The 16,777-nt window shown below is 45.7% G+C and overlaps 1 protein-coding gene across 3 annotated transcripts in view; it reads right to left on the reverse strand.

Moving 5' to 3' along the window:
• Nucleotides 1-8,703: 8,703 nt before the first annotated feature.
• FOXO3 (forkhead box O3) overlaps nt 8,704-16,777 on the reverse strand; it is a 119,923-nt gene continuing 111,849 nt past the window's right edge. For all 3 annotated transcript variants that reach the window (XM_059941460.1, XM_059941462.1, XM_059941461.1), the window contains one exon: nt 8,704-13,628. The gene's annotated coding sequence lies outside the window, so the exon portion shown is untranslated. The remainder of the gene's footprint in view (nt 13,629-16,777) is intronic.

Raw genomic sequence — 16,777 nt, forward strand, 5'->3', positions numbered from 1 at the left:
AAAGATGCATGCTGAGGTATTTCGAGGGGACGAGTTGTGATGGCTGAACTTTCAAAAGATTTGGCAAAACAAAAGCATATATATGTATACACACACACACATGCACACACACACACACATATACACCTAATATATAAATATGTAAAGCAAATATGGCAAATGTTAGCAATTGTTGAATCTAAGTGACAGGCATGTGGGTAATCATTTTTTCAACTTTTCTATATGTTTCTAAATTTTCCTAATGAAATCAGGAAGAAGAGATGGTATGTGTCAGACCAGCACAGTGCCTGTCACTCAGTAGGTCTCAGTAGGTTGGAGAGCAGGGGAGGTGAGGATGGCAGGGCAGGGAATGGGCGAGAGAAAGAGAAAGGCCTAAGGCTCGTCCAGTGCAGGAAGAGCCCAGGGAGAGAATGAAGCCAGGCAATGCCCACCCTCGGGGAAGGTGTGGGTGTGAGAACTGCCCTTGTGTTTCCAGCTCCAGAGAATCTGGGTATGGGGGAGGGGCACCCCACTCCAGTTGGGAGGCTCTGCCATGTTTCCTCCCCTTTCCTCGGGGATCTGAGAAGAACCAATTGCACTGTTTTCAGATGCTTCCAGCCCTCTTGGCTGGGGTGGGAAACACGATAGAGATTCTTTGGGCCTCTGGATTGGTTGCAATTTATAGACTCTCTGAGCCCCCGTGATGTACAAGCATCTTGCTCAACAGCTGTTCTGAGCACCAGAGTGGAAATGAACAAGGTACAAACGGCAGAGGAGGGTCAGCAAAGCCGTGAGGACAGCCTGTGAACCAGGCAGCTGGTCCCCCTTCCCTTGTAGCTCCCCTCAGCCAAGGGCTCCCACCCTAGCCCATGGCTGCACCTCTCGGGTCTTCCAGATCCAGTGGCATGAATCCAACCTGGTTGAAAAGGACATATTTGTTTCCTGTTGCTGCTGTGACATGTCACCATAAACTTAGTGGCTGAAAATAACACCATTTTATTATCTTGATGATTCTGGAGGTTAGAAGTCCAGGTCGGGTTTCATGGGCTAAAATCAAGCAGGGATGAGTTCCTTCTAGAGGCTCTTGCCTTTTTCAGCTTCTAGAGGCTGCCCTCATTCCCTGACTGGTGGCCCTTCCTCCATCTCCAGGGCCAGTGGAGTCTTCCTCACAATGCCATCTTTCTGGTTCCAACTCTTCTGTCTCCCTCTACTCCATGTAAGGACCGTTGTGATTACATTGGGCAGATAATCTTCTTATTTTGAAATTCTTAATTAGCAACCTAAATTCCCCCTTGCCATATAACCTAAGACATTCACAGGTTCCAGAGATTGGGACATGGACATCTTTGGGGGGCCGTTATTCTGCCTACTACAGAGGATGCCCCAAATGGATAAGCATTCTTACCTTTTACCCTCAGGAATTTTCAAACTTTAGTGTACTTTAGAATCATGGAAAACACTCAGAAAGCCAGAATTTTAGGCCCCGCTGGATTCTGATTTGGCACTTTTGGAATGGATCCAAGGAATCTGAAGTTTTAGTAAGCTCCCTAATGCCTTCCTGATCGACATGATCCAAGGAGCACATTTTGAAGGATCTGCTGTCTTTTGTCTTTGGACAGAGTATAGTGGCTACATTTTAGCAACTTAATTACAAAATCTATGATCTATGATTTATTGAGCAATTCCAATGTACTAATAAACATAGCTAAGTGTAGCAAGCACTTACTATGTGCCAGATCTATTCTAAGAGGTGTCCATGCACGATCTCCTTTAATCCTCACAATAACATGACAAGGTATGATTGTTATTATCATCTCTATTTTGCAGATGAGAACATGAAGACGCAGGGGTTTAAGTTCCTTACCTAAGGCAAAGCACTTACAAAGGCAAAACCAGATGCCTATCCATCCGCTCCTTTCTTTTCTAAAGCCTGAGGGGCAGCTCCACCTCCAAGGGTGGAGTGAGCCCTGTGTATAGCCAAGGGGTGGGAGTCGGTGGGGGGGGGCCTGAACTTTTACACTCAAGGAGGTACAAACACAGCAGGTAGAAGCCTCAAACTACCTGGTTAGCTTCTCTTTAATTCTCCAAACACCTAACAGAGCCACAACAATGCCAGTGGGCAGGAAGGGGTCTGTTGAGGAAAGCCCATCCTGGCCCATCCTGGAGACAGCAACATCAGAGGGCCTCTCTCTGTCTCTCTCACACACACACACACACACACACACACACACTTGCCAGGGGACAGTTTCCCTTTATTACAGGGGCAGGTTCCAGCCTGCTGCCATTCCCTGCACCGTTCAAATTGGCAGCGGGTCACCCTGGCCTCCTGTCTGTGTCTGAGAGACCTTCCAGCTGGGCCCTTGTGGGCCCCTGTATCATCTCACTTCTTTAGGACAGAAACTGGAGAGACTCATGTAACACCAGATGGGTTACAGGGCTGACATCTCCGTAGGGCGCACCACCTCCTCTGAAATGGACACCACAGAGCAAGCCACTCTCCCCCCACACCGTACCTCCCCCTTCCACCTCCCCCATCTCCAGTTCCCATTTCCTCTTCCATCCTTTTCCCTTTCTCCATCTCTTTCCCTATCTCTTTAGGATGCACTCTCTACCCTCTCTCCCCAGGGTCTCACTGCCTTAAGCATGTGACTTTGGAGACAGAGGAACAGAGGGGTTGGTTACAGCCAGAAACCATGAACCTTTAAGCCCACTTTGGACTCTGCCTCAGTTTCCCTTCTGGAAAATGAATGTATGAACATTTGCCAATTTCCTAACTCAAAACAGTCTCTGTGGTTCTGATACCTGCTTTGTGGTTTGTAAAGCATGTGCTCCATTTCCAGGCTGGTCCTGATGCCTTATAAAGTCCAGTGGGTTCGTGAAGTGGATGTTGCAGATGGGGAAACTGATGCCTAGAGAGGGAAATGGCTCACTCAAGGCCACACAGCGTTTAGTGGCCGAGCCAGGACCAGAAACAAGTCTTGCAATCCTGTCTTGCCATGATGTTTGAGTTCTTCGTGATGATGATGATTCTGTAGTACACGGCACAGAGGACATGGACCACGAGCGTGGCTGCTGCCAACAGGTCCTGAAGAAGATGAGAGCAGAAAAATCTCACAAGTCGGTTACCTTAATTGCGATGCAATCTAATTATACTGACGGGGTTCATTACCATGTCGAATTTTGTTTTATGTTTTTATGTCATGAGAAGCCATCAAAGAATACAGACACAGACGTAGAGAATGGACTTGAGGACACGGGGAGGGAGAAGGGTAAGCTGGACGAAGTGAGAGAGTGGCATGGACATATATACACTACCAAATGTAAAATAGATAGCTAGTGGGAGGCAGCCGCAGAGCACAGGGAAATCAGCTCAGTGCTTTGTGACCACCTAGAGGGGTGGGATAGGGAGGGTGGGAGGGAGACGCAAGAGGGAGGGGATATGGGGATATATGTATATGTATAGCTGATTCACTTTGTTATACAGCAGAAACTAACACACCATTGTAAAGCAATTATACTCCAATAAAGATGTTAAAAAAAAAAAAAGCAGCCATCACCCCACGGGGTGTGGAGCCAGTGGGCTGTGTATAAAGAGAGGACTTCTGACGAAGGGCTTGCTGCTGACTTGCTGAAAGCGCTGCAGTACTTCCCACGTGCCCTCTCAGGTCATCCTCACGACCCGAGACACAGGCAGCCTTGTTCCCATTTCACAAACGAGAAAACAGAGGCCCAGAGACATGAAGGGACTCGCCTATCATCATTCAGCTAGTGAATGGCAGGGCTGGCTCCAGTCACGGCCTGTCCCATTCCAAAGTTGTTTCCCTCCCCTACTCCGTGACACCGGCTCCCCACAGAGACGGAAAGGCCTTCGTCATAAAATGACTCCGTTTCCTCTTTGTAAAATCCTGCCTCCTGGCTTCTGCGTTCCCTAAGCAGAGCCCCCTCGCACCCCAGGTGCCAACCTGCACAGTAGGGCAGGAGGAGGGCTTGCAGGGCGCCAGCCCGCGGGAGAGCGTCAGAGCTTCTCCTTTGGAGGAGCGAGTTCCCCCCACTTGTGAGGAGGAGCCGGTGAGACCCGTGAGGCCCCCAGCGCCCCCCCACCCCGCCCCTCCTGGGGACAGCCCCACTCTGAGAGCTGGAAGCCTTGCCCAGGGGCATCAGTGGGCCAGGGCCCGGCTAAGGAGCAGCACCTTTCTCCCTGCGCCCAGCCGGGCTGTCCTCCAGCCGGTTGTGCAATCTTGCTATGAATAGGTCTAGGTGTGTGGTTTGGTGCCAAGGAGACCAGACTTGATTCCTTCGGGTGACAGCTCCCCTCTGGAATTCTGGGAGGTGAGGGAGCACAGCTGCGAGGTCAGGCCGATGACCCTGAGCTGGGCGGTCCGAGCTGGTGGCGTGAGGGGAGGGGCCTGTGGCCAGACTGGATGGGCAGGCTGGCAGCATGACGCCGGGAGCTCTTTTTCCTCCCTGGCAGTCACCAGGCCACCCTGAGTCTGCCTCCCAAGCCCCTCCCATCTTCCACCCCTCACTCTCACCAAGCCCTCATTACCTTAGGTACAGACTTAAAACAAAGAAGCTGGCCTTCCCTGGTGGCGCAGTGGTTGAGAATCTGCCTGCCAAGGCAGGGGACACGGGTTCGAGCCCTGGTCTGGGAGGATCCCACGTGCCGCAGAGCAAGTGGGCCCGTGAGCCACAACTACTGAGCCTGCGCGTCTGGAGCCTGTGCTCCGCAACAAGAGAGGCCGCGATAAGTGAGAGGCCCGCGCACCGCGATGAAGAGTGGCCCCCGCTTGCCGCAACTGGAGAAAGCCCAAGCACAGAAACGAAGACCCAACACAGCCAAAAAAATAATAATAATAATAATAATTAAAAATCTGCTAAAAACTCCTAAGAGGGGCAAAGGCAAAGACTGACTTGCAAGTTAATTTTTAAAACTTTAAAAACACGAGGCTGTGGGAAACCAGGGATTCTCATATATTTTGGTGTTGTGAATTGGTACATTCGAGGGCAGTTTGATCCACCTTTCAAAATTGCAAATGTATATGTACCTCTTGCCCCAGTAATTCCACGTTTGGGCATTAATCCTACAAAGATTCTGACCTGTGTATGTAATATATGTATAAGGTTATTTGCTGCAGTGTTGCTGATAATAACAAATGTTCAGTAACAATGTCCAATGTCTATCAATAGGGGACTACTGGTTAAATTAATTGGGATACAATGATACAGTGGAATACTATGCAACTCTAAAAACGAGGAGGCTTTCTATGTACTGATATTTCCTCCATGTGTGAGAAAATCATTAACAAAGCAAGATATCTGACAGTGTGTATAATATACTTTTTGTGTAATAAAAAGGGGAAAGTAATAATTTGTGCTTTTATTCCTTGTAGGTGCATAAGAAATTCTGGAAGGATACACAAGAAACTTTGGGGTGGGAGGAACTAGGCAGAGAACTAGACAGCGGTGGGAGGAAAACATCCCCTATGTGTGTATCGCGATATGCTTTCTAGCTTTTGAATCATGAGAATGCATTACCTTTCAAAAATACAGTGCAACAAATGAAGATAATTTTGACAAAAAATTCCATAACCAATTGCCAGCTACAATGGACATTTGTCTTTTGGGGACAAGTCCTGGCATGAGAACACCCTTCTACTTGGGGATTTACCCAATGGTCGCATCTTGGTGGGAAGAAGAACCCCTTCTCCCCCACTGGAGCGGGACTCGGAGTGGCCGAGGAACAGTGTTAGCTTATTCACGGTGGCAACAGTTGAGGTCCTGAGTCCAGTTTTGAGGCCAAAAGTGTCCAGGACACAAGAATTATTTCAATTTTGGCATTTTACCTTTTAGAACCTCTCCTCAGCCACAGTTTACACTGGCATATGCTATTTCTATTCTGCTTTTTATTTTTCTTATATTAATATAAAAGTTACAAGAGCAATAGATAATTACATTTCTAAGAGTGCATCCAATATAAGCATATAGTTTTATAATTATTATTCTAACAGATGCATAAAATTCCTTTGTTCTGATTAGGTAATTCCTATACTGATATTCAAGATGTTAATAGGAGGAAATTATGGAAACCCAAAGTTATGAAGACACAACTTTGCAATGATATTATTCATTTATCAGTCAGATTCCTTTCAAGCAGTATAGTTATCTCATTACCTCCACTTTTATTCCCTAACCCCCTTCTCCCACCTTATTCCTTCCAGTCTCAGAAGAGGAGTCAAAGCCAGCCTCTCCACCATAGCTCCAAGAGCTCTACGGCTCTTTAGAAGCCGTATTTATCTTTATACTAGTAACACACTCCCATTTTGATAACCTAAAATAGTATATAAGGAGAAGAGTTGAAAGCCAAAGTCCCTTGCGTCCGTCCCTGGACTGAACCATTACCAAGTTTTCTGTGATTTCTTCTAGATCAGGGCTTTCAGTTTGGTTGGGAAGTTACAGGGGTGCCGAGCTATTGACCCCTCAGCCTTTAGGGCAGCCTCTCTGGCCAGCGGCTATGAGAAGCCTGAGATGGGAGCAGTTTTCTCTGCCATCCCGGTGCCTGGCACATCCTGGTGCTGGTGGGATGGATGAATGTAGGACTCACGGAGGTGGACCTGTGCTAAGACAAGAAGAGCATCGAGACTTTTCTTCCCTGCATGGGAATGGGGATGTTTGTAGTGTGTCTAGTAAGTCCTCTGAGAAAGAAGGCAAAAATGAAGTTTTGAGCCATTACTATGTGATGGACACTAGGCAGAACTACAGACACACACACACACAATCTAATTTTCTTCAGGTCTTAAATATTGCTGAGAGTCCTCCTCTTTTAATGTTCGAATAAAGAAAATTCAAGGGGAAGGACCCCTCTTCCTGCAGCTCCAAAGGTGTCCTCAGGGCCCAGAACCAAAGCTTCTCCCTGATGGCCATGGAGCAGAGGGAGGGTGGGCCCCCTTCTGGATGCTCCTCTCTTCACCTCCACCCTTCAAACACACTCCCCTGCGCATGCCCACCATGGGCTGAGCTGAGGGCACCCAGGGCACCACAGCCATCACCCTTTTCCCCCATGTCCCAGGGAGGTGGCCATGGGGACGGGGGTGGAGTGTCTGCCAGATCGACCGTGGCTATGAACTCTACCTTCCTCCACCTTTGACCTCTGTATTCCAGTTGTGATGTGCATGGCTTGGCTGATACGTCACGTGTGCTGTATTAAAGGTTTGCCCTCACTACTCAAACATTTGCAAAATCAATTCCCTAAAGTGTTAGCAAGATTAACCAGTTCAAATTCTTCCTCTTTTTTTTTTTTTTTTTTTTTTTTTTTTTTTTAAATATTTTATTTATTTATTTATTTATTTTTATATTTACTTTTGGCTGTGTTGGGTCTTTGTTTCTGTGCGAGGGCTTTAGTTGCGGCAAGGGGGGGCCACTCTTCATCGCGGTGCACGGGCCTCTCACTATCGCGGCCTCTCTTGTTGCGGAGCACAGGCTCCAGACGCGCAGGCTCAGTAGTTGTGGCTCACGGGCCTAGTTGCTCCGCGGCATGTGGGATCTTCCCAGACCAGGGCTCGAACCCGTGTCCCCTACATTAGCAGGCAGATTTTCAACCACTGCGCCACCAGGGAAGCCCAAATTCTTCCTCTTTTAAACAAGAAGCTGAAGCAGGGAGAGCCGGCAACAATTAACTCTTTACTCCTCAAGGTGGAGCAGATAGATGATATCTTGAGTATAAACTCATGGAGGGCAGGGCCTAGTTCTATTGGTGCCCATCACAGCCTCTGGCCCACTGCCACACTTGAAATTGACTTAGTAATTGTTGTTCATTAAGTTAACTTCAATTAATTTTAGTTGAATTTTTACCTGGTTTGGGAAAACTCTCTACTGAGAATCCTGTGATAGCTGGTTTTGGATTTCCATCTTTAATCTTTTGGGAGACAGACTTAAAACTTGAAAGCAATCTCAAATGAAATACCTTCTCCTAGTTGGCTCTGGTATTAGAAGATGAAGTTTTACCTGTACAGGAAATTAAAACAATGATAAGGACAGACTTATGAAAGCATGACTCTTCACCAATATAGAATTTATCCCAAAGGGCAAACTTTAAAATCTTTTTTACCTACTTGATCTGAAGTAAGAGTCCATCGTGCTGCTTAGGACTTTGAACCCAAAAGCTGAATGATTTTTATAACGTCTATTAATAGGAAAACCACAACCAGGCTACTAAGAATAGTTTTACAGTAGGGTGGAGTTCCCCCTAACTTAGCTAGGAAATATTTATGCTATTGCCACCAGCAGCCCTACGCGTTGTTTGACTTTGATACGTAGGAGGCCACCGTGATGACCGACATTCATCTTCTGGACTCACGTGAGCAGGACCTCCTTAGGGCCAAAACCGTGACAGGTCAAAACCTCTGACACCCAAGGAAGACAGAGTTTAAATCCCGCCTCCCTATGTAAAAGCTCCTCCAGGGCAACCTGACTCAGGGCAGGCCAAAAGTGGCTATCAGCCACCATGAACAATGCCATAAATCTGCTTTATTAAATTGTCTGGTTGCCTGTGAAGGTCAAAAGTGGGTCAGAGAAAAAGTCTGCAGGATTCATTTAGTTTAGAGATCTCAGGATAGAGTCTCCCACCTTTGTGCCTCTTCCACAGGAAGACCTTGAGACAAACTCAGCTATTTCACTCCTCGGGTTAAAGAAAGGGGGAAGGAGAACAAAAAACTTCTTGGAGTAAGATAGAGTGTCATTGATGCTTTATTTACATGCGTCACCATCTCTTTTACAAACTAGATTACGGTTTTAAATGGAATACACAAGGCAATATCTACAAACACCAAGGAAAGTTAAGTACTGCATCTCTATTTCATTTGGAAAAGAGAAGATTCCCAAATCAAACTGGTTTTGATTCTTGAGAGGAAAGGTGGTAGAGATAATTCATGGCAACATATGGATAGACAAAATCCTCAGTAAGAATGCAATATGATAGTGTTCGCTTTGAAAGAAAGGATGAGGTGCTTCAAACCAAAGTATCAACTGCATGACTCTTAGGTGTTTGAATATGGCCAGGCACCACAATGAGTTCTAGTTTGCATGGGTTATGAGCAAGAAATTGAAACGGATAAGACAGTTTTACAGATACTGTATACAGATTTTTTTTCCATTCATGCAACTTTTTTTCTTAAAAAAAAAGTTAAACATGTGAAGCCAAAACGTACATTTTTTTAATATTAACTAATTTTTCTGTTCCTCCTTCACATCTGTTTACATTTTGCATGTACATAATGTGCTAGGACAAGTGTATTGAGAGAAGATTGATTGCCAGGCAATGAGATAATTTTAGAGAAATAAGTGACCAGACATGTAGTTGTTGTTTTTTTTTTTAAAGCAGCCGCACAAATATTTCTGGAGTGTGGCAGAGGCCTCGGAACCAATCATTCAACAAAGAAAAATACATACAAATAAAACTAAACAAGAGGAAAACATCTCATTCATTCGAACTGCATAAAATGTTACCCACTGAAGATCTAGATCAAATATAATACACAGTCGCCCCTTGGTATCCGTGGGGAATTGGTTGCAGGACCTCCACAGATACCAAAATCTGTGGATGCCCGAGTCCCTTATATAAAATGGTGTAGTACAGTCGGCCCTACGGATCCATGGTTGGTTGAATCCGAGGATGCTGAGCCCGTGTATGCGGAGGGCCGACTGTACTCTTTTCAGTTACTTGGGCATCTGCGTTAAGATCTTGTCTGACAGACATGATTTCACAAGGACTTCACTCTCCCTTCGCTGTGCCCTGCCGCCCCTGGTCTCCAGGAGAGGCTGGCTTTTTCATACCTCTTTGCCAGTGATTGTATTCCTACAAAATTTTTTGCTTTTCTTAATTAAAAAAAGAATACATTATACCTAATCGTACAATGTTCCCCAAATACACCGAGAAAGAAGAAATCAGAGTTTGGAGCTGTCAGGATTTTATTTCTGCTTTCAGAGAGAAAGGGTAACTTTTTAATTTCCCCTCACCAGCCCTTGGCATCAGCATGAAAAATGGGCCTGGGTGATTGACTGCTTTCCTCTTGACGGTCTTTCCAAGAGATTCAAATATTCCTTATTCTTTAAGTGGGGTTCATTAGATAGACTCCCTACCATCTTTAACAATTTCAGAAGCCGCCTGAAATGACACCCTGAGACCGGGCATACCTGTCCTGACCAGTGAGCCAAGAGGTCTTCTCCTCAGGGTGGGGAAGCGACACACACAAGGGCAAAACTCACCACCACACACACACACAAACACACACAGAGTCCACCAGTACTACACGCGTGTGCACGCTCTTCCCGTTAACAGGAGAGCCAAACTTCTGAAATTTAAAAAAATATGTTTCGGCAGTCATTACATTGCAGGGGATGCAATAAAGGAAATCGACCTCAGATTCATTCACAGTTAATGGGATACTCTGAACCTGACGGCCAGGCCTCACTCACGCTAGGACAGTGAAGGCTTGTGATAAAGCTCTTTTCTAACTTTGGTAAAAGGTATCTGGTTCTGGAGCCCTGAAGAGAACAATAGGACCCCAGAGTTCGGGTTATGTTTTCAACATTGTTACTCTTCTTTCTAAATTTCCCATCAAAAAATGGAAGGCTCCCTAGAGCAGCTTATTTAGAGGCTGAGTGTAGACTCCGAAAGTTCTTATCAGGATGCAAACATTACAACCGCCAGACTCCCGGAGACTACCAAGTATTCCACTGAGATACTCCAGATCAGGAAACTTCCTGTGGGGGCCCATGGCACTCAGAACTCCACATGGTGGCCATCGGTAGGCCCTTCCTGAAAGCAGGGTCTTCAAATACAAGAGGGAGAGGGCTTAGGTGGCACCTCTGCCCTGTCTGACTGCCTTCGGACTCAGTCTAAGGGATCCTGGCCTCTGGGTGGGCGGCCAAGGGTGAGAGTGGGGCTGCTGTGATCCTGGACAGGCTTAACCATTCCATTCTTGCCTGACCCTTTCTAGGACGGACGCTGGCGCTAGACTTCGCCCTGATCTCAGCTGTCCGCGACACTCTACATGTAGATGCTGAATTACTTAAAAAAAAAGGAAAAGAAAAAAATTCCAAGCACCCCTCCCTCTCCGTTTTCTTGATCTGCTCTGTGGCTATCCTGCTCTCATACCTCTCTGTCCCTCCCTCAGCTGTTTTAGATTAAATTAGAATCTGGTTCCAGGATATTTTGTAAAACATTCTGCCTGAAATCTAACAAACATTGGGGGGGAAAAAAAAAAAGAATAAATGAGATGCCACATGTCTGAAAGGAATTCGACACTTTAAAAGTCAAAACACATTTGAGGGTTGCCTTTCTTACTCCCAAAGTATTTCCCATGGTCTACAAAACTGCAAAGGCAAGTAGCTATTTTGTTAGTTTTCTTGTTTCTTTGAGCTCAGGAGAGAAGTTCTCAGGGCCCTCGTGTTGGAAGCACTCGGATTCTCCCCTATATCCAACACCCCTCTGCCACTCCCCCCGTCCCTGAGCTGCTGCCACTGTCTCTGCACTACGTCTCCACCCAGGGGGCAGCGTCACTTAGGAACCCAGAGAGGCAGCCCTCTCTTGCTGACGCTTGACAGTTCTTGTGTACAGCAGACTACCAAAGAATCAAGGAAGTGGCTAGCTTTATTACAAAAGAATACAGTAAGCAAAAGTCTGTCTCACTGACAAGCAGACCACGTGAATAGAATACATATTTTTAAAAATTATACATACTTTCAAAATGAAGATTATAAACTTGTAGCAGTTTAGAAAAGGTGATATGCTACAGGTCTACTATAACCACAAATTGCACAACAATTTACAGATTCAGTAGAGAGCAGGGTGAAATCAACAGGGCCATCGCTCAAACATGACAGCCCAAGCGAGGCGGGAGAGACAAGTGGCAACACCAAATGGAACGTTCATTATGCTAGGAGCTGTTATCACCACCAATATCACCCCCAGAGGAATCAGGAAGCAAAGGTGCACAAAGGGGCCCCTGGTGGCTGGTGATGGGTGCAGGGGGTTGGGTGGCACGTCTGTGTTGGTGGAAGGGAATCAGTGCCCACTGCACGGTGCAAGCATCAGCGAGAACTCATGCAGGGAGGTCTGTGCTGAAATACTAGCCTGTATCCCTAACATCCATGCAGACTGTTCCATTTTTGTACTGTACATGATAAAATATATTTATACATTTCTATGCCTAATGCTTTTTATGCAACGAAAAGAGTCTTCATATATCACTTTGGAGAAGTATGCATATGCTGTGCTAATCAGAGCATCATTACACCAGTTTCATATGTACCAAAGGTGTTCCCAACTATTCTGTCTACCAAAGAGGGTAACTAATATAATCACACTTTTCAGGCTAAACAGAAAGCACCTATACAGCACCATAACTTTTTGAAAAGAAAAAAATGAAATCCATAGAAGCAGGAAAAGTGTCTGGGGGGAGGTCAAAACTGCCCTATCTTGTACTTCCATTGTGACACTTGTACAATTACAATCTAAGCTTATTTATATTAAAAAGGAATCAGTTTGTATGCTATTGCTTGTCACTCATACACGTCTACTAGATCAGATTATACAGAGCAAGACTGAAAATAATCAAGGGTGCGCATTTAGAAAAATAGTGACTCGGGTTTGTACTTTCCACACATTTCTCACTGCAGGCTTAATGTTCACCTGTAAGTTCACTTCTTCTGCAAAGCAAAACACGACTACTTTTTTTTTTTCTTCTTTTCTTTTCTCCTTAAAACTAAACCCGTTAGTGGCATTTGGCAATGAGCGGACAGCTGAGCTGATTTCTTCCTTGAAAAATTCTAATTTCTAACCAACGTACAATCACTGTTGACTGTGTTAGCTGAGGATACTGACAGTAGACCACAGGCCCTACTGATCTGGCAACCGCAGACCAGGTGCCAGGGTCTCATCCCCCGACCACCCTGACTCAGAACCAAGCACGTGGTTTGGTTCTGGGTCAGGTTTGCCGATGCAGGGCTCTGTCCTGGACCAGTGCACACAGAAAACACTTGTGCCACTGTTCAGTTTTTAGAAAAGGATAGTTTTCTACCAAACGAAAGAAGAAAGAAAACCCCCCTCTAGTTTATGTAATGTGTTAGTTAGGGGAGTCCTACGGGCTCGAATGCTTGTGACACCCAAAGCCAGCACAGTAGCTGGTACAACATTTTCCTTCTGTTTTTAAATTTGCCAGGGGAAGCATGATTAACATTTTAACATAAAAAGACTGCAAGTTAATGCATGTGAGAAACTCAAAGTCAAAGGAAAACAAACACAAAAACAACACTTAAAACATCCCATAAACCATCACGATATTAAAACACCACAGAATGGCCCGCGGGCTCACGGTGTGCTCTGAACAGGGTGGGCGGTGCTGGCAGGGTGCTGTCCTTCGCTGGCAGGTGGCTGTCACCCCGTACAAGGAAGGTTTTGCATACTTTATAGAGAGAGTTCTGTGCGAGGGTAAGTGCTTCACCCGGGGTAAGGGGCCGATAACAGTCTCTGCTGGGGTAGGAAACGGCAGGGGCTCACAAAGGTGTTAAGCTGTAAACGGTACCACTGTCCACTTGCTGAGAGCAGATTTGGCAAAGGGTTTTCTCTGTAGGTCTTGTGTCAGTTTGAGGGTCTAAAGGAGGAGAGAAGAAAACCAGAGACGGTTAAGGACATTCAAACAGCAGCATTGGGCCCTCCAGGTCACGCCTCCTCAGCCTCGGGTCCCCTCACCCGCCTCTGGGCCAGGGGTGCTGCAAGTCAAGCTGTTCTGCTGCACTAGCTTCAAAGGGCTGAAAACCTAAGGACAAAGCCTGGAGATCACTTACCTTATTTCTGTGCTTGATAACAAAACGCCCTCACTTGCGGAGGTTAACAAAGCGAGGCAAATCGGGGTGCCTCAGCGGGCCCTTCCAAGTTAGGGAGGCCTGGGGTGCAGATGGGGTTTTACTCTAGATTTTTGGATTGAGGGGCTTCCTGGGACACGACACTTTCATGCTAAAACCAGGGGAGCTGGTCACCACCCCATGCAGACCAGCTATGCTCTTCTGGTTCCCCCTCCCCCGGCTATGCGGACTAAGTGACCTTGCTTACCACCCTTCCCATTGATATCCCAACATCAGGGGAGTGGAAATGGCCACTTTCCACAAAGGCTTCATCGGTCTGCACTGCTGGGTCGGGGTAATCTTGACTTCCCTCACTATAAAAGGAGAAGTAATCTCTAAGTGGGGTGTCCTAGAAATTTGCTTTTTATATTAAAAATCTGCAGAGGGAAAACAATTATACCACGCATACATATGGCCCAAAAAACCTCCCACAAAACATCCCTTTAAAAATTAACAACACTATTATTGTTGGTATTATTATTATGCACTCAGCCACCTTCAAACGGTAAATCCTCTCAAAGCATCTGAATTTACACAAATCTTATCATCACACTTCTTGCGACCACTGAGCCCGGAAAAGTTAGAGAATTAAAAATATATATATATACTCATAGAGATGTAGCTAAACGAACTGACATGACAGGCCTCAAGACCTTTTGTTTATGGAGACAGTGTCAGCTGTCATGGTAGGAAAAAAATGGCTCTAGGCCAGAAATGGAAAAGTGGTAGGGGAGCAACATGAACTCAGGATCTTCTCACCAGATAAGGTGAACAAGTAATGAAAAATGCATCAATAAGCTCTCTCTCTCTCTCTCTCTCACACACACACACGTTATGTACATCTGCTTCTCTCTCCTTTAAAAAAGATATTATCTTAAATTCACTTGGAATTTTCACAAGTGTACAATTCTGTTCTGTGGCTAGACTATTTGGCAATCTTACCTCTCACTACCAATATTCAGAAAGACAGCAGGACTTAGAACTTGTAATATTACATACCTATGGTCAGAATTACCCTTGCTATAGCTCCAAATAGAAGAACTTAGGTTGTTTTATTAGAGGTAGAGACAGTAAAACAGGAAAAGGTCCCTTCTTCCCACCCCTTCCCCAAGTATTTCATTTCCCTGGCTGATGGCTTTTTTTGGAGGTATTCTTTGCTTTGTAATGATACTAGACAATATTGTCCTGGACTATAAAATAATGGCTTGTTGATTTCAGACGGAGAAAAGGTAATAAAACAGATATCAGATCTCAGTATCTGTGAGGTATTTAACCTGCCAGAGCCAGTGCTATTCTAGCTACTCTACCTGGGACCCCTGAGGCATGAAGAAGCAGGGGTGCAGACATGGTTCTTTGGGAGGGGATTTGGTTCTTTCCTTCACAGTAACAGTTAATAAACCACAACCTAAGATCACCATGCAATTAGTCATCAGGTGACTATGGTCCCCAAGTCCCGATCCTGACTTAACTGTAAGTGACAAGAGAGAAGGTGTAAAGTATTACCTAATCCAGACCCCATCCCCCGGTTCCCTCTGGTGTTAATTATTCAGCCACAGAAACCAGTGCATGCTGGGAAGGTGACACACTTCATTCTCCAAGTACAGAGGCAGAGCACGCAGCTTGCTCTAATGCTGGCGCCGGGTCAGCACAGGAGGGAAGAAGGCAGAGGGCACCTACAACCCCCAACGTGGCATCGTTCTAAGCAGAATAGGGCATCGGCCCTGAAACCAGGGGCAGGAGGCCACAGTGGGCAGTCTAGAGCAACAACCATCACAGTCTCATCCAGAGGTCCAGAATCTTCAGGGAACTTCATCATTAGGAAGGGAATGCACTGATCGTCACTCTTTCCTTCTTTGCAGAATGGGTGTGGGGCCCCTTGTGGCACTACATCCTGGAGCTCCCCCGAGGTCTCACGGGAAACGGCCTGTGCCTGGTGGTTCAACTGGGAGACACCAGGCCCAGGTTTAGAGGTTTAAATTTGTCACAGAGGACAAATTGTTATTAACAGAGAAACCCCCACTCCACAGGACGGAAAGGCAACTTGTTTCTCTGTGATAGAAGGCAAACAGTTTGTAAAATATTGTGAAAACAGAAAGGAAATGAAATCACCCTTCTAAGAGGAACACCAGATTCACCATTCACTAGGAAGACCTTACGATTAAAAATCGTCACAAGGAAAGCGGCCCCTCATCTGCCTTAGATTTTTAACCTCTCTTTGATGGCTCAGTGTTTGCACATGTTTATCTGACTCCATCAAGGACTGAAAAAATGGAGGGAGCACATTAAGTAATGGGATTTAACGATACTTAGTTTGGATACAAGTTCCCTGCTTTTGAATGGTGCTCTCACCACTCCGACATTCTTTCAAGTGGGATGCTTTAGTTAACTGTGAAGTTTACGTGTGTATGTTGATGCCCTTATGAGTCTAAAAACACATCAGATTAAGCAAAACTTTTGGAAGGAAAAAGAAGCCTACAGCTGAAGGGAATTACAGCTATCACTTCACAGTTACTAGGCAATGGGCCAACTAACAATAAATAGGAAAACATTGCCCCATCCCATCAGCGACTTTCATTAACGGGGAGGAAAATCTCTTCCCTCTCTCTCCCTGCCCAACACTTAAGTTTGAAATCAGGCTGTTGATGCCGGGAAAATGAAATGGGGAAACCAAATGATGAGGCCCGTTCTAAAAATATCTGTGGATGCTGTCATCTGGCCTCTGGTGAGAGTAAGTCCCTCTATAATCTTGGTATCTGTAGGGAAGACATGTTTCTGCCTAATTATCACCACTAACTCACATGATGTTCTAAGAAAGGGCAACACCTCCAAGAAACTGTACACAAAACGTAACAACCCCCATCAACTTTAAACTGGGACTAAAACATGAATGTTCCTACTG

Source organism: Balaenoptera ricei, chromosome 12 (assembly GCF_028023285.1).
Source record: "Balaenoptera ricei isolate mBalRic1 chromosome 12, mBalRic1.hap2, whole genome shotgun sequence".
NCBI classification, from domain to species: domain Eukaryota; kingdom Metazoa; phylum Chordata; class Mammalia; order Artiodactyla; family Balaenopteridae; genus Balaenoptera; species Balaenoptera ricei.